The 23,575-nt window shown below is 45.4% G+C and overlaps 1 protein-coding gene across 5 annotated transcripts in view; it reads left to right on the top strand.

Moving 5' to 3' along the window:
* Positions 1-23,575, top strand: part of TIMELESS (timeless circadian regulator) — a 166,659-nt gene that overhangs the window by 11,800 nt on the left and 131,284 nt on the right. Inside the window, exon 2 of one of the 5 annotated variants that reach the window (XM_077483457.1) lies at positions 22,182-22,284. The exons of 3 other annotated variants lie outside the window; for them this stretch is intronic. The gene's annotated coding sequence lies outside the window, so the exon portion shown is untranslated. Of the gene's footprint in view, positions 1-19,843; positions 19,861-22,181; positions 22,285-23,575 lie in introns of those variants that run through there. One more of the 5 variants, XM_077483458.1, reaches the window with a different exon arrangement.

Here is a 23,575-nt window from a genome sequence, read left to right as displayed (position 1 = left end):
CAGGTCCATGCTCCTCCTGATAAACCTTGTGACCGCTGCTTTGTCCCAGAGAGTCTCCGTACTGCAGTGCTCCAGACTTACCATTCTCCCAGGGCAGCTGGCAATCCTGGGAAGAATCAACTCATTTGGGCCATCTCCCAACAATTCTGGTGGCCAATCTACGGGCTGATGTTACTGCCTTCGTAGCTGCCTGTCCCGTGTGTGCTCAGAGTAAGACTCCACGACACCTTCCAGTGGGCCTCCTACAACCCATACCCAATGGATAGAGGCCCTGGACTCACCTGTCTATGGATTTCATTGTGGAATTGCCCAAATCCCAAGGCAACACTGTTATCCTTATGGTGGTTGACCGGTTCTCAAAGATGTGTCATTGTATTCCACTTAAGAAGTTGCCCACCTCTAAGGAACTGGCTTCCATTTTTGCTCGGGAGATCTTTTGCTTACATGGGCTACCCAAGGTGATTGTCTCGGATAGGGGCAATCAGTTTGTCTCCCGGTTCTGGCGAGCCTTTTGTGCACAGTTGGGAATCCAGCTTGCGTTCTCTTCTGTGTATCACCCGCAGTCTAATGGGGCCGCAGAACGAGCCAAACAGTCCTTGGAGCAATTCCTACTTTGCTATATTTCTGACAATCGTAACAACTGGTCTGATCTATTACCTTGGGCAGAGTTTGCTCACAACAGTGTCTTGTATTCTGCCTCCCGATTGTCTCCATTTTTGGCGAATTATGGTTTCCAACCTTCCATGTTGCCTGACTCGTTTGTTCCGCAGAGTATTCCTGCCTTAGAGGAGCATCTCCGTGGTCTTCGTTCCACTTGGGTACGAGTCCAGGAGGCTTTGCGTCATGCTAATGATAGGTACAGACTCCATGCTGACCGCAGACGCCTGCTTGCGCCATCCAACCAGGTTGGGGACAGGGTCTGGATGTCATCTCACAACCTCCGGCTTCGTGTTCCCTCACTGAAGTTTGCACCTCGGTTTATTGGGCCGTTCCATATTCTTCGCAGGATTTACCCTGTAGCTTACGCGTTGGACCTTCCGCCTAGTATGCACATCTCTAATGTGTTTCATGTCTCCTTATTGAAACTGTTGGTCTGTAACCGATTTTACCACCTCTGTGCTACGTCCTCACCCTATTCTGGTTGAGAAGCATGAGGAGTATGAGGTACAATCTGGTGATGCACCGAAATTTCGGCCGCCGAAACATAGCAGCCGAAAATGCCCTTTTCGGCAATTTGCCGAAAGAGAAAAACGGCCGATAATGGAGCCAAAAAGGGGGCGTGGTCTGGGTGGGGCTCCGCCCCCCGCCCCTGGTGATGCCCATCATGGGGGGTGTATAGCGCAGGAGAGCTGCCTGTTTGATCACAGCCCCGGGAACATCATAGCTTTCATTTCAATAGCTGTGTGTTCCCGGCCGCGCGCCGTCACACGCAGCCCCTCCCCCTTGTCCGGGCACTTTGATAGACAGATCATCCGTCCAATCCTGCGGATGAACTGTCTATCTAAGTGCCCGGACAAGGGGGAGGGGCTGCGTGTGACGACGCGCGGCCGTGAACACACAGCTATTGAAATGAAACCTGTGATGTTCCCGGCGCTGTGATCAAACAGGCGGCGGAGGCGGCTCTCTTCCCTGCACAGGCTGGCTGCAAAATGACACACAGGCTGCAATGGGACACAATGGCTGCAAAATGGCACACTGGCTGCAATGGGACACACTGGCTGCAATGGGACACGCTGGCTGCAATGGGCTGCAATGGGGCACGCTGGCTGCAATAGGGGACACTGGCCTGCAATGGGGGATGCCTCCTGTACCATGTCCCCAGTCTGACCATCTTCTGTACCATGTCCCCAGTCTTTGACCATCTCCTGTACCACGTCCTCTGTCTCTGACCACCTCCTGTACCATGTCGCCAGTCTCTGACCACCTCCTGTACCATGTCGCCAGTCTCTGACCACCTCCTGTAAAAAAATTTTTTTTTAAACGGTCATTTTCGGTATCAGTGCTGTTTCTGTATCGGTTTTGGTTTTCGGCCTAGTGTATTTTTCATTTTCGGTTTCGGCACCAAAAAATCAATCAAAACAACCAATCAAAACAATCCATTGTTGACTCCCGTAGGTTCCGTGGGCGCATACAGTACCTGGTGTATTGGAAGGGGTACGGTCCGGAGGAACGCTCCTGGGTTTCATCCTCTGACATACATGCCCCTGTCCTCCTCCACGAGTTCCATAGACTGTTTCCCCTCAAGCCCGTTGGCCCTCCGAGGGAGAGGGGTCATGGGGGGGGGGGGTACTGTCAGGTCTGTCTTAGCCCTTCCTCCTCTGGGCTGGCCACTCAGCTGTCGGCTAATTGCCAGCTCTCTTCTCTTTCCACAGTTACCAGCTGTTCCTGATGATGCTCGTCTGACCTGCCTATTTAAAGCCTTCGTGCTAACTTTTTCATTTTCCTTCGCGTTGGTCACATCACAAGGAACCATCTCCTGCTGTTTGTTTCAAGACTGGCTTGCTGACATCCCTCCTGGCTTCTTGTCCTGCTTGCGGTTGCTCTCTTTGGATCCCTGGCTGATTACCCGATCTGGTTAATGAACTTTGGACTGGCTGACTACCCGATCTGGCTACTGGACTCTGGCTATGCTTTTTTCTATTTACCTTTTATTTTTATTAATAAACAAACAAGTGTGATTTAATTGTACTTCTGTCTGTCTGTTTCATGGTTTCTGACATATATGCATTTTTACATTGGAGTTGAGCCATCCAGGACTTTTGTTCATTCTTAAATTTATTACCCAATGGGATGCATTGGCTAATACCCTTATTTAATATGCTCTTAGACCCCTTTCACACCAGGGCGTTTTGCAGGCGCTATAGCGTTAGAAATAGCGCCTGCAAAACGCCCTAAAGAAGCTGCACCATTGTCTGTAGTGTGAAAGCCCTCGGGCTTTCACACTACAGCGGTGCGCTGGCAGGAAGTCAGAGAAAAGTCCTGCTAGCAGCTTCTTTGGAGCGGTGAAGGAGCGGTGTGTTTACCGCTCCTCCACCGCTGCTCCCCATTGAAATCAATGGGGCAGCGCTGTAATACCGCCAGCAAAACGCCGCTATTGCCGGTGGTTTTAACCCTTTCGTGGCCGCTAGCGGGGGGGAAGCGCCCCGCTAACGGCCGAAATGCGCCGCAAATCCAGCGGTAAAACGCCTCTAAAAATAGCGGCGTTTTTACCGCCCACGCTATCGGTGGTGTGGTGTGAAAGGGGTCTTAAAGCAAACCCATCTCTCCTCCGTGTTTGTTCCTAAGATTTTACCTAATTTATGCCTTCTAGCAAGGTTCATAGTTTAGGGAAGTTGGTTCTTTTGAAATTCAGTGTCTTTTTTTTCCCCTTATGTTTCCTATTTGTGTAATTTTATACTGAAGCCAATTGACCTGTGATTGCTGTTACCTAAATTGCCCTGTTTTTCCACATCAGTGATCAGGTCTGTATTGTTCATAATCCGTAGATCGAGAAACTATATATATCTTGTTGGTGCGTCTACCATCTGACCCATAAAATTGTCCTGCAAGACATTTAGGAACTGACGAGCCTTAAATGAATGCGCGGTTCCCTCCGCCCAGTCTGTCTGGATTGTTAAAATCCCCCATTGTGAGGACACTTCCCATACTTGCTGCTAATCCAAATTGTGATAAGAGATCTGTCTCCCCTTCCTCCCTCAGGTTAGGGGGCCTATAGCATACTCCCAGTTTTATTTTCTCCTTAGCTTCATCCCTTTTGGAGCTCTACCCATAAGGATTCCACCTCCTCCCTAGCTCCCTTAGTTATATCATCTCTGACATTTACTTGTACATTATTCTTGATTGGCATACCGCTCCCCCTTTTTTACCCCCTATCCTTGGGATAAAGTTGAATGTTTGCCAGCCAATCATGAAAGCTGTTGAACCAGGTCTCTGAAATTCCTGCAAAATCCAAATCCTCCTCGTACAACAGTATCTCTAGTTCGCCCACCTTGTCCGCCAGGCTCCTGGCATTGGTGAACATGCCACGTAGTTTAGACCAGTCTCAATTGTTGGATTTTCTGCAGACAAATGTTGGATGGCAGGCTTTAAAATTTTCTGCAGACAAATGTCTGTTGTCGGGTTTTCCGAGCTTTGTCCGACAAACGCAAATGCTCTGAAGCAAGAACGGGCCAGAAGCGGTTGGTCTTTTAAACTAGCGTTTATAATGTAGTATTAACATTCATGATGTGGCAAATTCTGAAATCTCGTAATACAGAGCACATTGTTTTGTTCTTTAATGGGATACTAATGAAGCTGCTTTGCTGGTGATACTGATGGAGTTATGGCAAACAAATTTTCAAAGGCTTTTTTTTTTCTAGTGATATATTATTACTATATACTATTGTGTTTTTTTTTTTTTTGTGCAAGTTACCACAACACCATTATCCCATAGTTTTTAAGATATAAGACACAACTATGTTGTTGTCCTTTGTTAATTTTACATTGTATTTTTCAAAATGTAACTGCATACTCCCAAACTGTCATTTTGAAGTAAAACACATAGCCCAGTATTATTCTCCACAATTTTTTTTTATTGTGCATTAAATAAAGAAAACAAAATTAGACATGCTATCGGCCAATAGAACTTACCCAAAAAGTGCATTCTATACACCGAATCAAATCCTTATTCAACCAAAAAATAAAAGCCTCAGGCATGCGTCCTGCTTCTTAATATAGTGGGTCAACAATACCAAGAGTTGGTGAAGGCAGGGGTCCATCATCTGGAGATAATGCCGCAAACCTCCTGGATTATTTTCCTGGAGCTCCCGCAGCAAAGGCTAATGACATAATTGGTCACAATTAATAAAGCAACCAATTTTCTTCCCTCCTTTCTTCCTTTCTTCCTCCTCCGATTCCGCAATATGGCTGGTTGTCCAAAGGCCATTCAGAAATGAACTGAAAAGCACGTGTTGGTTCGTGCTTTTCAGTTCATTTCTGAATGGCCTTTGGACAACCAGCAATATTGCGGAATCGGAGGAGGAAGAAAGAAGAGAAAGAAAGAAGGAAGAAAGGAGGAGGGAGAAAAATGTCTACTATCACAGCAGCAGAAGGCGTTTAAAAGGTGGCGATAAAGAGCAGAAAAACCACGTAGTATGTTGCTACATTTGTGTTTGTTGGCCAACAATTGTGTGCCATTTGTATGCAAGACAAGTTTGGGCCAACGCCCCTTTGGACAAAAGTCTGCGGTTTTATCTGCGGAAAATCTGATCGTATGTACAAAGCTCTACTGTTTATTTTTATTTATTTTTTTTTGTTTTTTTTCATGATTCATTGTAAGATTTTTCTGATTGATTGCTGAAAACATATGCAACATCAGTTCACAGTCAATCAGGGTTATTTACTAAAGGAAAATCCACTTTGCACTGAAAGTGCACTTGGAAGCAAATGAAAGTCATTGTAGATCCGAGGGGGACATGCAAGGAGAATAAAAAACAGCATTTTATCTTGCACATGATTGGATGATAAAATGAGCAGAGCTTCCACTCATTTCAGATCTACCCCTTAGATTTAGAGCGGCTGCACTTTCAAGTGCACTTGTAGTGCACAGTGGATTTGCCTTTTGTAAATAACCCCCAATGATTATTACTCACAAATAAACAATATATATATACATACATACATACATACATACACATATACATGTTTTATAGTAACTGATTCTCTTGTAGCCTTTAGTCTATCCAGATAACTCATGTGAAATTTAGCTTCCATCCGTCGTCATCAAATCATATTCATTTTGAAACAAAGCACACATGGATATAGTAGATGTTTTTCAGTACTTTAAAAAGCCCTAATTGCTTATGTCATGTGTTCAGCATGAAGGTGGAAATTATTTGATCCACTTACAAAGAAACATACACTGGTATCAAAGTGACGCAGGTTGCTGACCTATTTTTCTTTGTTTTTTGTTCATTTTACATACAGCCAATGGCATTTTGGATTGTGTTTCATTGCAGATCTTTACATGGAAAAATATGGTTGGTTATGTAAGGTCACTCACGTTTTCAATAAGTCTGTCATCATTGTAACAGTCAGACCAGGAGATGAATGAGTTGTATTGGTTGTACTGACTCAGAGATGGCGGCCAGCGTGACACTGGTCTCCCTGTTCTGGAAATATTGTACAGCTGAACACAGAGACAGAAACATACTGGGTATCATGTTGTATTTTCTTGCCCCCAAAACACTTTTCTTTTGCTGAAATTAAGTGGGCTTTGTGATAACAAGCACAGATTTGGATTGGACATCTTATCTTACAGCCACTTCAAGATCTGGTAATTGTTGTGTGAGGTTAAGTGCTGTTGCAACATAGACTTAAAGCGGTTCTTCACCCTAAAGGGGAAGTTCCGCTAGTATTATCCCTCCCCCCCTCCGGTGCCACAATCGGCACCTTTCGGGGGGGAGGGGTGCACCCACTTCCGGCCAGACCGCCGCATGGCTCCGCCCACCGCCGCATGGTTCCGCCCCCCCGTTGTGTTCTGGGAAACACACAGTTCCCAGAGACACAGCGGGGAACCAGCGCAGCGCGACTCGCGCATGCGCAGTAGGGAACCGGGCAGTGAAGCCCTCTTGCTTCACTTCCCGATTCCATGACAGAGGATGGCGGTGGTGGCTGCAGCGAGACGAGCGATCGCTCGTCATCTGCCGCCGACATCGCTGGAACCTGGGACAGGTAAGTGTGATATTATTAAAAGTCAGCAGCTGCAATATTAGTAGCTGCTGGCTTTTAATATTATTTTTTTTTTGTGCAGCTCCTCTTTAATATATGTGGTCATTATTTTTTGTATAGTGTTGTACTACTTTTGCCAATAAGCATAGTCATAAGAGAGATTTTAGGTGCATTCGCACTTGGAAGTGCACCCTGCCTTTGATTAGATGAGAACCTCGGGCAATTCCAGTGACTAGCCTTATAGGCAGCATCATCAGGCAGAATCGCATACACTCGCAGGCAGGCTGTGTTCAGGGCCGATCACAATGTGGTCGCTGCAGGAGGCAGCAGCCCCCTATTCCTTTCAATGGGGCTGCCTCTTTCAGCTTATCGTGGGAACACTCACTGGGGTTCTGTCAGTAATCGGAGGCAGGGTGCTTTCGAAAGTGTGAATGCACCCCTAAACTGTAATGTTGGGTAGACATGGGAAGTTTTTTTTTACGTTCAACCCTACTTGAACAAAAAAACGTACAGGTCACCACACACCCCCAGTGTTAGTGCCAAGATCTCCCTACTAAGCTATTGTGTTCAGACAGGGGGACTATCCCTCCCCCAGAACACATCCAATGGCTGAGTGCTGATCGGATGATGGTTGTCCAGTATGCTTGTTCAACAGAAGCCGTTTTGTGAGACCAACTTCTGACGGACGAATATCTGGACACATGGGCCGGTAACTGCTAAACTGACTGTTTTTAGCCGCCGATTTTCGGCCTGTGTGTACCTAGCTTGAGTTCACTAATTTGACTTTTTTTTTCTGTTATGATATGAACAAGTGTTACTAGATGCATAAGTTGGCCAGTGATTTTTCTACTCCTACTGCTGACTTGACTAATTAGATCTACACATTAACCGGTTCCTGACTGGCTCCTGCACATATACTGTACGTCGGCAGAATGGTACGGCTGTGCGCATGCACCTGCTGAGTCAACGGGTCCCGTTGACTCGATCGTCGCGGGGATACCCGCGATCGTGTCACGGAGCTCAAGAACTGGGAGATGCTGATGTAAACAGCATCTCCCCATTCTGCCTAGTGACAGCACACTGATCGTCTGCTCCCTGTCATCGGGAGCAGCGATCAGTGTGGTGTTACACACAGCCACGCCCCCATACAGTTAGAAACATGCCCCAAGGAACTCTTAACCCCTACACTGTCACCTAGTGGTTAACACCTTCACTGCCAGTGAAATTTTTACAGTAATCAATGCAATTTTATAGCATTGATCGCTGTATTAATGCCAATGGTCCCAAAAATGTGTCAAAATTGTCTGATGTGTCCGCCAAAATGTCAGTCATGATAAAGATAGCTGGCATCCCTAGTAAAAAAAAAAAAAAATGCCATAAAAATATCCCCTATTTTGTAGACGCTATAACGTTTGGCAAACCAATCGAGCTTATTGCGATTTTTATTTTTATTTTTTATTTTTTTTCTAATCGTTTTTTTTCCCCAAAAATATGTAGAATACTTATTGGCCTTAACTGAGGGGGAAAAATTGTGTTTTTTTTTGTTTTTTTTTTTAAAGATTTTTGGGGGATATTTATTATAGCAAAATGTAAAAAAATTTGTTTTTTATTTTTATTTTTTTCAAAATTGTCGCTCTAAAAATTGGCCCCTCTTAAAATAAATGGGCACACGTCATGGAACAAGTTTGATACACCAACAAACAGATGCAGAAAAGTGAATTGGAGCCAATCCTTTTTTATTTTTGGTGATATGGGATAGAGGTCGACCGATATGGGTTTTTCTCTGGCCGATGCCGATTTTTAGAAATCACAGCGGCTGATGGCCCATATATGGCGATTTTTATTTTTTTTATTTTTTTTATGGCCGATATGTTAGGCCGATTTAATTTTTTTATTTATTTATTTTCCCCTTCATCTCATAAAATCTAACAGACACCTTTCCCACTAGGTCGTTTTTCAGGCGCTTTTGGTGATGCGCTGGCAGGATGTTAACTGGCTGAATGAAAGTGTCAATTTACAAGAAGTAGCTATCCTGGACATGGTATACAGAAGAATTATATATATTAATAATATACACAGTGCCTTGCGAAAGTATTCGGCCCCCTTGAACTTTTCAACCTTTTGCCACATTTCAGGCTTCAAACATAAAGATATAAAAATTTTATTTTTTTGTGAAGAATCACCAACAAATGGGACACAATTGTGAAGTGGAATGAAATCTATTGGATAATTTAAACTTTTTTAGCAAATAAAAAACTGAAAAGTGGTGCGTGCAAAATTATTCGGCCACTTTACTTCATTCTCTGATCCAATGTTGTCCTAAATGACTGATCGTGATAAATAGAATCCACCTGTGTGTAATCAAGTCTCTGTATAAATGCACCTGCCCTGTGATAGTCTCAGGGTTCTGTTGAAAGCGCAGAGAGCATCATGAAGACCAAGGAACACACCAGGTAGGTCCGTAATACTGTTGTGGTGAAATTTAAAGCCAGATTTGGATACAAAAAGATTTCCCAAGCTTTAAATATCCCAAGGAGCACTGTGCAAGCGATCATTTTGAAATGGAAGGAGTATCAGACCACTGCAAATCTACCAAGACCTGTCTGTCCCTCTAAACTTTCAGCTCAGACAAGGAGAAGACTGATCAGAGATGCAGCCAAGAGGCCCATGATCACTCTGGATGAACTGCAGAGAACTACAGCTGAGGTGGGAGAGTCTGTCCATAGTCGTACACTGCACAAATCTGGCCTTTATGGAAGAGTGGCAAGAAGAAAGCCATTTCTCAAAGATATCCATAAAAAGTCTCATCTAAAGTTTGCCACAAGCCACCTGGGAGACACATCAAACATGTGGAAGAAGGTGCTCTGGTCAGATGAAACCAAAATCGAACTTTTTGCCCACAATGCAAAACGATATGTTTGGCGTAAAAGCAACACAGCTCATCACCCTCAACACACCATCCCCACTGTCAAACATGGGGGTGGCAGCATCATGGTTTGGGCCTGCTTTTCTTCAGCAGAGACAGGGAGGATGGTTAAAATTGAGGGGAAGATGGATGCAGCCAAATACAGGACCATTCTGGATGAAAACCTGTTGGAGTCTGCAAAAGACCTGAAACTGGGACGGAGATTTATCTTCCAACAAGACAATGATCCCAAACATACAGCAAAATCTACAAAGGAATGGTTCACAAATAAATTTATCCAGGTGTTAGAATGGCAAAGTCAAAGTCCAGACCTGAATCCAATCGAGAATCTGTGGAAAGAGCTGAAAACTGCTGTTCACAAACTCTCTCCATCCAACCTCACTGAGCTCGAGCTGTTTTGCAAGGAAAAATGGGCAAGAATTTCAGTCTCTCGATGTGCAAAACTGATAGAGACATACCCCAAGCGACTTGCAGCTGTAATCGCAGCAAAAGGTGGCTCTACAAAGTATTCACGCAAGGGGGCCGAATAATTTTGCACGCCCCACTTTTCATTTTTTTATTAGTTAAAAAAGTTTCAAAAATCCAATAGATTTCGTTCCACTTCACAATTGTGTCCCACTTGTTGGTGATTCTTCACAAAAAATAAAAATGTTATATCTTTATGTTTGAAGCCTAAAATGTGGCAAAAGGTTGAAAAGTTCAAAGTTCAAGGGGGGCCGAATACTTTCGCAAGGCACTGTATATCATCGTTCCTGGACGGCCTACATCTCCATGTGTGCGGAGAAAGGTTGGCATCCGCGCTCCTTTTTCCATATTCAGGATCCCGCTGTTTTTTCAGTAAGGATTAGACCAGAAAATGGCGTTAAGCACTATTAAGGGGCAAAAATTTCAGCTTTGGCTGTCCTTCTTTTTTTTTTTTTTTTTCAGCGACCCCTGGCGTCTCACTCATAGTGAGTACCTTTGTTCAGGGGGGTTCGTCCTGTAGTCTCTCCGGTGCATCCACCGTTACCCCCATGGGATTTGAACCTAGTGTTATTGGTGCTTCAAAACCCGCTGCTTGAAAATATCAGGGAATTTCCCCTGTTGACTCTTTCCCAGAAAGTGGTCTTTCTAGTGGCCATCACCTCGGACAGGAGGTTTTCAGAACTGGCGGCCTTGTCTTGCAAGTCGCCTTATCTGGTGATCCATAGGATAAGGTGGTGTTGCGTTCGCAACCGTCCTTTCTACCGAAGGTGTTCTCGGCTTTTCACATTAATGAGGACATTGTGTTACCATCTCTGTCCTAGGCCGAAACAGCCTAAGGAGGTGGCCCTGCATGCTCTGGACATGGTTCGGGCTCTGAAGTGTATTTGTCTACCACTGTTCCCTTTCGGAAGTCAGACTCGATGTTTGCCTCGGTAGCTGGTCCCAAGAAAGGCATGGCGGTCTCATCAGCCACCATTTCCAGGTGGATCAGACAAATTTTAGCTCAAGCCTACGCCTTAAAGGGGCAGGTGCCTCTCTTCCTGGTTATGGCCTATTCCACAAGGGCAATCGGAACGTCTTGGGTTTTCTGACACCAAGTGTCTGTCGCTCAGGTGTGTAAGACGGCGACATGGTCGTCTGTCCACACGTTTACCAACTTCTACAAGTTAGACGTCAGTGCATTGGCTGATGCCTGTTTGGCCGCAAAGTTTTTGCAGGCGGCTGTATAGTTGCAATTGAATATGCAATATCTTTTCGTTTTTCCTTGTTTTTCGATAAAAACACAGTACCTTTTAAGAATGCACTGTTGTATGCACTGTTGTATTACTTCTGCAGTTTTTTTGTGCGGTTGTGTGTAGTCACTCCTGTTGAGGGTACCCTGATTTTGCGGTGGAGGTTTCCAGGCACTATTATTTTGTGGGTACAGTTTTACTAGTTCCCACTTGCCATGGTGGATGAGGTTTTTATGCTGTTTTTCCCACCCCTCATTTGGCACTGCTTGGGGGTGTCCCATTTTAGTTACAGAGAGGAGCTGTGTCGGTCGGTGAATATAAGAGAAAATAGGATTTATTGTACTCACCGTAAAATCCTTTTCTCTGTAATTCACCGACCGGCACAGCACCCGCCCCTCCTTTTATCTTTACGTTATACTGCTTGTTGACGTACTGATTACTGCCAGGCAGGGTGGAGGGTTGATACCTAGGGGACCGCCTCCTGGGCGGAACTGAAAGTTCTGAGTGTTGTGTTACAACTTTGCCTAGTGCAGGGGCGGATCCAGGGGGGGGCAACGGGTCAATTGCCCCCTCCGAGAATACCGCCAGCTAATGACAGCACGGCCGGTTCCGCGGGTCCAATCGCGGCCGGTTCCGCGGGTCCAATCGCGGCCGGTTCCGCGGGTCCAATCGCGGCCGGTTCCGCGGGTACCCGCGCTGAGTGGACGGGTGAGGGGGGGCAGCTGGGCGGCTTAGGAGGGCTGCTGGCCAATCAGGAAGCCAGCAGGCAGGGGAGCAGGGAGATGACATCATCTCTCACTGCCCTGCATCCCTCCAGTTCCGCCCTCACTGTGTAGGAAGCTGTGTGCAGCAGAGAGATTGCATCATCTCTCTGCTGCCTATCTTCACTCTGGGACCCAACAAAAGACCACCAGTAGGTGACAATCCGCAGTGTGTGGCAGGCTACGTGGCAAGTGGCAAGTGACAATCCGCAATGTGTGGCAGGCAACGTGGCAAGTGACAATCCGCAATGTGTGGCAGGTGACGTGGCAAGTGACAATCCACAATGTGTGGCAGGTGACGTGGCAAGTGACAATCCGCAATGTGTGGCAGGTGACGTGGCAAGTGACAATCCACAATGTGTGGCAGGTGACGTGGCAGGTGACGTGGCAAGTGACAATCCGCAATGTGTGGCAGGTGACGTGGCAAGTGACAATCCGCAATGTGTGGCAGGCAACGTGACAAGTGACAATCCGCAATGTGTGGCAGGTGACGTGGCAAGTGACAATCCGCAATGTGTGGCAGACTACGTGGCAAGTGGCAATCCGCAATGTGTGGCAGGAGACGTGGCAAGTGACAATCCGCAATGTGTGGCAGGCTACGTGGCAATCCGCAATGTGTGGCAGGCAACGTGGCAAGTGACAATCCGCAATGTGTGGCAGGCAACGTGGCAAGTGACAATCCGCAATGTGTGGGAGGTGACGTGGCAAGTGACATCCTCAGGGCTCCCACTGATTCTGCATTATGGTGAGTTGAACCATTTAATTTTATATTACAATGCATTAATAGAAATAATGCGCTTCAATCATCCTGACACCATAACAACCATGGTGCCGTAATGATTGAAGCGCCAACAACAGCCATTTCCCATTTGAATTGCCCCCAAAAAACATATTTTATAGCAGTGCCCCTCCCGAGATTAGACTCTGGATCCACCCCTGGCCTAGTGTCTCCTAAAGGGAAAGGTATACAACCCAATGGTCTAAGAGAGGAGCTGTGTTGGTCGGTGAATTACAGAGAAAAGGATTTTACAAGAGTACAAAAAATCCTATTTTTCAAACAAGAGAAATATGCATTTCTGCGTGGGCTTTGCAGGGGAAAGACTCCAGTTTAGGTAATGTGGTGTGGGCTGAGAATGAATCCACTAATGCAGAAATACTGCACTAATGCATTGGCATCATCCCATAAACATATTTTAAAAGGGGGGGGGGGAGAAGACACTATAAATATGTAGTATGGGACTTTTGGGACTTTACATATGCCTCTAGGAACATAGAATGCCAAAAGTATAAAAAAAATATATATTTTTATTGAATTTAATACATAGATAAAAAATAGGCGGGTAGAATAAAAACACGCTGGAGTGAAAGGGGCCAGATTTTTTTCAGGCGCTATACAGGCGCTATTTTTAGTGATGTAGCGCCTGAAAAACGCCCCAGCGTGAAAGGGGCCTAAACAGGTCAGGTTTTATGTATTACCTTGGGGAGATGCAGACTAGAATACTGCAATCACTGAGCAGCAAATTATATCACCTGTGATGTATTTCAGTTATCTTGCAATTTATAGCTAAAATGACACCTGAAAAGAACATTCATCAAGCTCTTGCAAGAGCAATATATGTTTCTGGATCAGCATTGTCAATAACTGAAAATGCATAATGGGAAGAAACATACATTATTATGAGGGGGGGGGGTGGTCCTGTTCTCATGTATAGGTGAAATGTTATTAACATATACAGTCCTTGTTATTCCATTTATAATAAAAAATACAATTTTGAAAAGAAAGTTTAGTTTATTTACTGAATAAGCTGTACTTTTATTTCAAGCATAATCCTTTTACATACAACGCATTTCACATTCCCAGTTTTTTTTTTTTTTTAACAGACATGTTTATTGTAGAAGGTTTCCCTTACATCAGAGGGTGGCAGGGTCACCCACACATCATTGGGGAAACCAGGCTTTGCCACTTGCGTCAGAGGGGGCGGGGTCAGGCGACGAGTGGCCCCGCCCTCCTCATATAAGAAATGTAAAGGTGTCAGGATCCCCGCAGTGTCTCTGCCAGTGGAGACAGAGGATGGATGAGCTGCACTGGTGGGAGAGGTCACCCATCGCTGGATCAGATCGGCCATCGCTGGACCCCGGAGAGATGATCATCCGTTGCTGTTATGGTTATTTAGGGGGAACCCCGCATAATTCTATATTTTTTTTTAATGCGGGGTTCCGCTTAATATCCATACCAGACCTGAAGGGCCTGGTAATTGAATTTGAATATTTTTTTATCAATGACTTTCAGTGACTGTTCTCTGTATTATGGGGAGCCGACAATTCATTATAGCCACAAGTGATTTTTTTCCCCCCGCAGAAATGACACTTTGTGCAGGGACAGTTCTAAGCACGGGAAACATGCGCCCCTTCACAGGCATACTATAGACACCCCCCAGGTACAAAATTTAAAGGAATATTACACTTTTGTTTCACTTTACGCATTATTAAAATCACTGCTCCTGAAAAAACTGACATTTTTTTAACCACTTCCCATCCAGACCAATGCTGATATTTCTCTCCTACATGTAAAATTCATCATTTTTTTGCTTGAAAATTACATAAAACCCCCAAACATTATATATGTTTTTTTAGCAAAGACCCTAGAGAATACAATGGCGGTTGTTGCAACTTTTTATCTCGCATGATATTTGCGCAGTAATTTTTCGAACGCGTTTCGAAAAAAGTTTCATGCTTAAAAAAAATAAAAACGGTAAAGTTAGCACAATTTTTTTGCATAACGTGATAGATGAAGATACGCCCGAGTAAATAGATACCCAACATGTCACGCTTCAAAATTGCACGCGCTCGTGGAATGGCGCCAAACTTTGGTATTTAAAAATCCCCATAGGCGACGCTTTAAATTTTTTTACTGGTTACATGTTTTGCGTTACAGAGGCGGTCTAGTGCTAGAATTATTGTTCTCGCTCTACCATTCATGGGGATACCTCACGTGTGGTTTGCACACCGTTTTCATATGTGGGCAGGACTTGCGTATGCATTCGCTTCTGCGTACGAGCTCACGGGGACAGGGGCGCTTTAAAAAATTTTTTTTTTTTTTATTGTTAATTTTACTTTTATTTTTTTAGTTTTAGTTTGACACTTTAAAAAAAAAAAGATTACTTTTATTCCTATTATAAGGAATGTAAACATCCCTTGTAATAGAAATATGGCACGATCGGACCTATTTACAGTGAGATATGGGGTCAATAAGACCCCACATCTCACCTCTAGGCTGTGAAGCCTAAAATAATAAAAAAACGATCCTGGCTTCCTAGCCAAATCGGAGCCGTTATTTTGAATGCAGAGGCCGGACGTGACGTCATAACATCGCGCCCGGCCTCCGAACGATCATGGAGACTCCGGGGATGATCTGGTCCGACGGAAATCTCTATGGTATTATCCGGGGCCCGGCGGATCCTGTGACCAACTCACCGATGGAAGCGGTGAGTCGGTAGAAGCACTGGAGGGCGGCGGTGGGGGGGGGGGGGGGTGGGAACGTCTCCCGCCTCCCGTAAGAACAATCAAGCGGCGGAACAGCCGCTATGATCATTCTTATGATGCAGGGAATCGCTGGCTGAAAACGCCGATATCTGAATGATGTCTGTGGCCTCAGGCATCATTCCGATATAACCACCGAAAGCCGAGGCCGTCCCTGGACGTCCTACCGGAGCAAAGTGGTTAAAACTTTTTTGCATTGATACATGTCCCCTGGGGCAGGACCCAGGTCTCCAAACACTTTTTTAGGACAGTAACTTGCATATTAGCCTTTAAAATTAGCACTTTAGATTTCTCCCATAGATTTGTACAGGGTGTTCTGCGGCTTTTCGAATTTGCCGCGAACACCCCAAATTGTTCACTGTTCGCCGAACAGGCAATGTTTGAGTCGAACATGAGTCAACTCGAACTCGAAGCTCATCCCTAGTTAAAAGCCATGTCAGTCAGCACCCCCCCCCCCCCCCTTTTTTTTTTTTTTTTATCATTGTCCAGTAGATATTTCTTAATTTCCTGGTCTGTAGACACAACAGGAAGTGAGAGGTAATCTTTCCAGTGTTGAGAAAATCTGATTTTAGACCTTCATGAACATGGATCTTAACCACTTGCCTACTGAGCACTTTTACCCCCTTCCTTACCACAAATAGAGATTTCTTTTGGTGATATTTAATCACCGCTTTTTTTTTTTTTTTTCTTGCTAAATAAACAAAAAAAAAATAAAAAAAAGTTTTCATAGTGTGTTATAACATTTTGCAAACAGTTAGTTTTTTCTCCTTCACTGATAGGCGGCTCTGATTGGCAGCACTGGTGGCTACTGTAAGGACAGCAGTGATAATCAGTGCCCTGATTATCAGTGTAGATGTCCCTTTTTTTTAGAGAAGCTGGTTATCGGCTCCCCTCATGCTGTCAGTATGAGGAAAGGAGTGCTGATAACCAGCTTCTATTTACTAGTGATGCACCGAAATGTCGGCCGCCGAAACATATCGGCCGAAAATGGCCTTTTCGGCAATTTGCCGAAAGAGAAAAACGGCCGAAAATGGGGCGTGGCCTGGGTGGGGCGGGGCTCCGCCCCCCACCCCTGGTGACGCCCATCATAGCGCAGGAGAGCCACCTCCGCCGCCTTTTTGATAACAGCGCCGGGAACATCACAGCTTTCATTTCAATTGCTGTGTGTTCCCGGCCGTGTGCCGTCACACGCAGCCCCTCCCCCTTGTCCGGGCACTTAGATAGACAGATCATCCGCAGGATTGGACGGATGATCTGTCTATCAAAGTGCCCGGACAAGGGGGAGGGGCTGCGTGTGACGTCACACGGCCGGGAACACACAGCAATTGAAATGAAAGCTGTGATGTTCCCGGCGCTGTTATCAAACAGGCGGCGGAGGCGGCTCTCTTCCCTGCACACAGTGCACAGGCTGCAATGGGGACACACAGGCTGCAATGGGGACACACAGGCTGCAATGGGGACACACTGGCTGCAATGGGGACACACTGGCTGCAATGGGGACAAACTGGCTGCAATGGGGACACACTGGCTGCAATGGGGGATGCCTCCTGTACCACGTCCTCTGTCTCTGACCATCTCCTGTACCATGTCTCCAGTCTGACCATCTTCGGTACCACGTCCCCAGTCTCTGACCATCTCCTGTACCGCGTCCCCAGTCTCTGACCACCTCCTATACCGTGTCCCCAGTCTCTGACCACCTCCTGTACCGTGTCCCCAGTCTCTGACCACCTCCTGTACCGTGTCCCCAGTCTCTGACCACCTCCTGTACCGTGTCCCCAGTCTCTGACCACCTCCTGTACCGTGTCCCCAGTCTCTGACCACCTCCTGTACCGTGTCCCCAGTCTCTGACCACCTCCTGTACCGTGTCCCCAGTCTCTGACCACCTCCTGTACCGTGTCCCCAGTCTCTGACCACCTCCTGTACCGTGTCCCCAGTCTCTGACCACCTCCTGTACCGTGTCCCCAGTCTCTGACCACCTCCTGTACCGTGTCCCCAGTCTCTGACCACCTCCTGTACCGTGTCCCCAGTCTCTGACCACCTCCTGTACCGTGTCCCCAGTCTCTGACCACCTCCTGTACCGTGTCCCCAGTCTCTGACCACCTCCTGTACCGTGTCCCCAGTCTCTGACCACCTCCTGTACCATGTCCCCAGTCTCTGACCACCTCCTGTACCATGTCCCCAGTCTCTGACCACCTCCTGTATAAAAATATTTTTTAAAAACAGTCATTTTCGGTATCGGTGCTGTTTCGGTATCGGTTTCGGTTTTCGGCCTAGTGTATTTTTCATTTTCGGTATCGGTTTCAGCACCAAAAAACCCATTCGGTGCATCCCTACTATTTACATCCATGATCAGCTGATTGGACACAGCTGATTGTGTGGTAAAGAGCCCCTGATAGTCTCTGTACCTCAATCTGTGATCAGCAGTGTCCTTTGCCATATGACAGACTCCCAGAACTAGCTGTCCGCACTGTAGCCGTCATTCAGCTATAGCGTGGTCGGCAAGTGGTCAACAGGGGTTGAACTTTTTTTTTTTTTTTTTTTTGTCTGTGAAAGCACCTCTATGTAAGTCTGTGTCCTTTCAATGTTGCATCTGTTCTCCGCTACTTCTAAAAAAAAAAAACACTGATCGCTCAGATCTCGGTCTTCCCTGAGCAGAGAGCTGCTGACTGTCGGTCAGCGGCTCTCTGCTCTGTCCCTCCAGCGCTGACTGAAACAATGGGCTGTCGAGAGGACGGGAGCAGCTGGCTCAGTTTTCCAGCAGCACACTAAGACCACTACAAACGATTTAGTGCAAGGGTCTGCCTGATTTTATACAAATTTTAAACTCTTATGCCGCGTACACACGATCAGACTATCCGGCGGACCAGAGTCTGCTAAACAATCCGCCTGTGTGTGGGCTCCGGCGGACTTTTTTTTTCCCCCAAAAGTAGTTTTGACTCAAAAATTGTCCACTGGACTGCCCGGCGGACAATCCGGCCATCTGTGTACTAGTCCGCCAGACTTTTGAAATGAACTGACTTTCCCGCACGTGGAGGAAAGTCCGTTCATTTTGAACGCAGCTCCAGGTAGACAGGACTAGCGAAGGAAGTCAATGTCGCCGCCCTTAGCGGCGAGATTAACATGTCGCTGGCCGGCACCTGGTATGGACTTAAAGGGGATGCCTTACGCCAAAAAAACAGCGTGGGGGTCCCCCCCAGGTCCATATAAGACCCTTTTCCGAGCATGCAACCTGGCCGGTCAGGAAAGGGGGGGACAAGCGAGTGCCCCCCCCTCCTGAGCCATACCAGGCCACGTGCCTTCAACATGGGGGGGGTCCTGCGCCCCCCCCATCCCAAAGCACCTTGTCCCCGTGTTGATGAGGACAAGGGTCTCTTCCTGACGACCCTGGCCATTGGTTGTCGGGGTCTGCGGGCGGCTTATTGGAATCCGGGACCCCCAGATACCGGCCCCCCACCCTATGTGAATGACTATGGGGTACAATGTACCCCTACCCATTCACCTGGTGAAAAAATGATGCTGCAGGCATCATTCAGATGTCAGCATTTTTAACCGGCGATTCCCTACACCATAAGAATGATCATAGCTGCTGTTCTGCTGCTTGATCGTTCTTACGGGGAGGTGGGAGGGGATGTCCCCCTCCCCCCCCCCCCCCCCCCCCCCCTCCGGTGCTTCTACCTACTCACCTTTGCAATTCGGAGAGAGTGGATACGCCGGCCCTGGATGTTGCACATAGAGATTTCCGGCAGCCCAGATGGTCACCAGTGTCTCGATCATCGGAGGCCGGTTATGACTTCACGCCGGCCCCGGCATTCAAAATAACGACGCCGCCTCGGCTGGGAAGCTGTGATTGTTTTTTGTAAATGACATGGCAGGGTCTATCCTACCTGAGCTTTTTTACCAAATGCCATAATTTGCTTCTGGAAAAAACGGTTTATCCTTGTTGAATATTCCTGACCTGGTTTTTGGCAGGTTGGCCTTGCTTTCATGGTGTGCGCCGTCTTGTAGAATGGTTAAGAATGTAGGTTAGTTCAGTGAGGGCCTCTGGGTAAATAGACCACTTGCATAAGCATAGTTATGTGATGTGCCATCCCTTTTTATCTCCTCCTACCCCTAGCTCATTGTGTACTTCCTCTGCTCCTTAAGATGACAGCTTCTTCTGTGAACAGTGGGAGATCAGACTGTGGCTGCTGCACACTGCAGACAAAGCCTGAAGTTTGCTGATGGGAAGGTATGGAATTAATACATCGCAGGCAGGTTTTTTGTTAGAATGACATATTCCACATGAAGTTATCAGCATTAAACATGCTTGCAGCAATTGAAATCGTCGGTATTAAGGATTTACATTTATGTGTGTTTTTAATTAGTCTGTGATTGAACTTTTAAAAAGGCAGAATTTAGACTGAAAATGTCATAAAAAAACAGGTCAAATATACTTTTACACACCAATTTTATTTCACTAGAATTTTTGTACTTGAATACTTTTTTTGTTGCAAAGCTGTCTACTAGGGAAAAACTCTGTGGCATCAGCAGAATAGAATGTTTTAATTGCATGATTGTATAACTCTTTGCTTGAAGCTGCTAATGCATATTAGTTTGTGTATGTCTATTTATAATAGTTCTTAAAAGTCCATATATTGTGTAACTACAGCAAACTTATTACAATTGCTGTAAATAGGAGAGTAAAGTTTTATATATATATATATATATATATATATATATATATATATATATATATATATATATAAATAAATATAATATATATTAGAGAGAGAGATAGCATCAAAGTTGGCGAATGTGGTCAAGACAGTTCCTGTCGCCACTAAAATAGATAATCTACCATGGGGTCATTGTAATCACCATTTTTCTTCAGCAGTAAGTCTTCACATGGTTGAAGTGTCACTAAAGGCAAAACATTTTGTCATTTTGGATAGAGTAAAGGAAGGTTAAAACCCCTGTCAAGTTTTTTGCCTTCTGTGTCCCATTGGGGCAATTTACCTTCACTTCCTGTCCCATAGCCAAACAGGAAGAGAGAGAGTGAGTGAATCCCTGGTTGTCACCAGAACTAGTGCCCCCCACTGGAAGATTTACCCTCTATTCCTGTTTTGATCTCAACCCAAAATTTAGGATTTTCTTTTACTTTCAATGATAATGGTAAACAATACAAATAGGTTGAATCTCCCTAATGGGGACACAGACAACTATAAGAACTGACAGGGGTTCTATTCCCTCTCCGTTCTGTCCAAAATGAAAACACTAACCCCTTTTGCCCTGATGACAAACTGTGAGAAATGGCAGACATTTTCTGCTTTCTAGTGTTCGGCTAAGGCTCCATTCACACCATGGGAGTCTCTGCCTCTTCCTGTCCCGCCACGCTGTCTGCTGGGACACACACGGGTCCCAGAGACAGCGCGGACCATTCTCATTGCTCTGTACGACTCGTGCATGCACAGTAGGGAACCGGAAAGTGAAGCCGCAAGGCTTCATTTGCTGATTCCCATACCGAAGATGGCAACGGCAGCATTCGAGGACCGAGAGACGGTTCGGCCTCTGGTGCCGACATCGCTGGACCCTAGGACAGGTGAGTGTCCTTATTTTAAAAGTCGGCAGCTGCAGTATAGGGCTGCAACTAAGGATTATTTTCATAATTGATTAGTTGGCCGATTATTGTTTCGATTAATCGTTTAATAACCTTTAAAAAAAAAAGTGTGGTGTATAATTTAGTTAATATGTAAAGTTTAAAAAAAGGCAATTTATTCTTGAATATCTCTATGCAGTAGAAAATATAAATAACCAACTATATGGTTAGGGAGCAAAATATCTAATCCACTCTGAGAATAACAAACAGAAGAGATATACTGTATATATATTAGAGGGGATACATACTGTATATACTATTAGAGGAGAGAGATACTGTATATACCGGTACTATTAGAGGCTATATACTATTAGAGGAGAGATATACTGTATAATACTATTAGAGGCTATATACTGTATATGCTATTAGAGGAGAGATATAATGTATATACTATTAGAAGAGATATATACTGCATATACTATTAGAGGGGATATACAGTATAAACTATTAGAGGAGATATAGTGTATATACTATTAGAGGAGAGATATACTTTTTTAAAGGGTCAATCTAGTAAATATCATCAGACTCATTAACTTTAACCCTATTTTGTTACTGGCTGATTAATCGATTATGAAAATAGTAATCGATTAATTTCATAATCGATTAGTTGTTGATTAATCGATTAGTCATTTCAGCCCTACTGCAGTATTTGTAGCTGCTGACTTTTAAAAATGTTTTTTTTTTCGCAGGACTCCCTCTTTAAGTAGGAAGCACTATTTGAATGCTTTCAGCTGATCACTCTATCATGTGGAATTTTTGGAGATCATAGACTTCTTTTAAAGTGTTAATAATCTCACAACAGTAAAATATGTTCATCCCTTTCTTCTACAATCCCCAATCCATCTCCTGGTAGCACAGAGCCTTGGGGATATTTGCTCAGTTTGGTGTGTATTGTTTTTTTTTTTTTCAATCAGCTTTGTCCAGACAGAGGGTCAGGGCTCATGCAGCCTCATAGGACAGTCGGAGAATGAGGACACTGATAGAAGTCACAAGACGGCTATATACTGCTGAGAAAAGGTATTAGAATAGAATAAATAAAAATCGCCTGGTATCAGTTAAGGCTAGGGTGATACAAACCACGTAATCATCAGCATTTAATTTGTGTTGTAAAGGGTTGTGTGTTTGTTTTTTTTTTATTTTTATTTATTTTTTATAACAAATATGTTATACTTACCTGCTTTGTGCAAGGGTTTTCCAGAGAGGCCCCGATCCTCCTTTTCTGGGGTCTCCCGGTGGTGCTCCTTGCCCCTTCTCTTTATTGAGTGCCCCCACAGAGAGCCGCTTTCTATGGGGGGCACCCGTGCGTCCCTCGACACAGACAGCAGGACTTGGCCCGGATCACGTGTCTCTGGATTTGGTTGACAGCAGCGGGAGCCAATGGCTCCCGCTACTATCAATCTATCCAATGAGGACTCGAGACAGTGGCTGGAGCTGCTGGGCTTGTCGCTGGAAGGATCGGCTCAGGTAAGAAAAAGGGGGGCTTTGAGGGACAGCTGCCACAGTTTTTCACCCTAATGTATAAAATGCATTAAGGGGAAAAACCATGAGACTTTACAACTCCTTTAATAACAAATAAGCATCATCATAAAGAGCTGTGGTGTGTTTTTTTTTTTTTCCACTTATAGTTCCATGCAGGTTTTAATAAAATGTCTAGCTCTGTAAAGATATTAAAGAAAAACTATCATTAAAGCAGAGCTTCACCCAAAAGGGAAGTTCCGCTTTGTCTTCCTTCCCCCTCCTCTCCCACATTTAGCAGACCATTTTTTTCTGGGGAGAGCGGGTACCTGGTTTTGTCAGCTCTCCTTTCCCCCTCCCTCCCCGCAGTCTTCTGGGGCACATCACAGGTCTCAGACTGCGGGACCATTCACAAAGCACGGCTGGCAGCCAGCTGCCACAATTAAGATTTCAGCGCTGGGAAGGTTGAGTGACGAAGTAACCTGAGTGAGGACATCACTGGATCCTTGGACAGGTCCTGTTATTAGCAGCCAGCAGCTTCTGACTTTTAATGTCACATTGCATCCCATGTCAGTTTATTCTGCCTAGTGTAGGAGATGGACCTGACTCTCGGTGGGACCATTGGTCCTGGGAATTAATTTATTAATTTTTTTCTGCATTTTTAAATCCCCTGATCTACAATCAACAGTTGGGCTGGGTGACAGGCTGGATAATATAGATCCTGGTAGTCTCCCCCAGTCTGGCCATCGAGCGCGAGCAGGCCCTAACTACTTGCTGGGTCGTCCGCGACATGCCCCGTCTGATCCAGGGGTGGCTGGTGAGATATATGCTCCGGGGCACACATATGACCGGG

Source organism: Lithobates pipiens, unplaced genomic scaffold, assembly GCF_037356315.1.
Source record: "Lithobates pipiens isolate NorthernLeopardFrog02 unplaced genomic scaffold, aLitPip1_a1.2 Scaffold_16, whole genome shotgun sequence".
NCBI lineage: Eukaryota > Metazoa > Chordata > Amphibia > Anura > Ranidae > Lithobates > Lithobates pipiens.
Note: the sequence above shows the minus strand (reverse complement) of the source record. Positions and strands in the feature narration are given on the sequence as shown.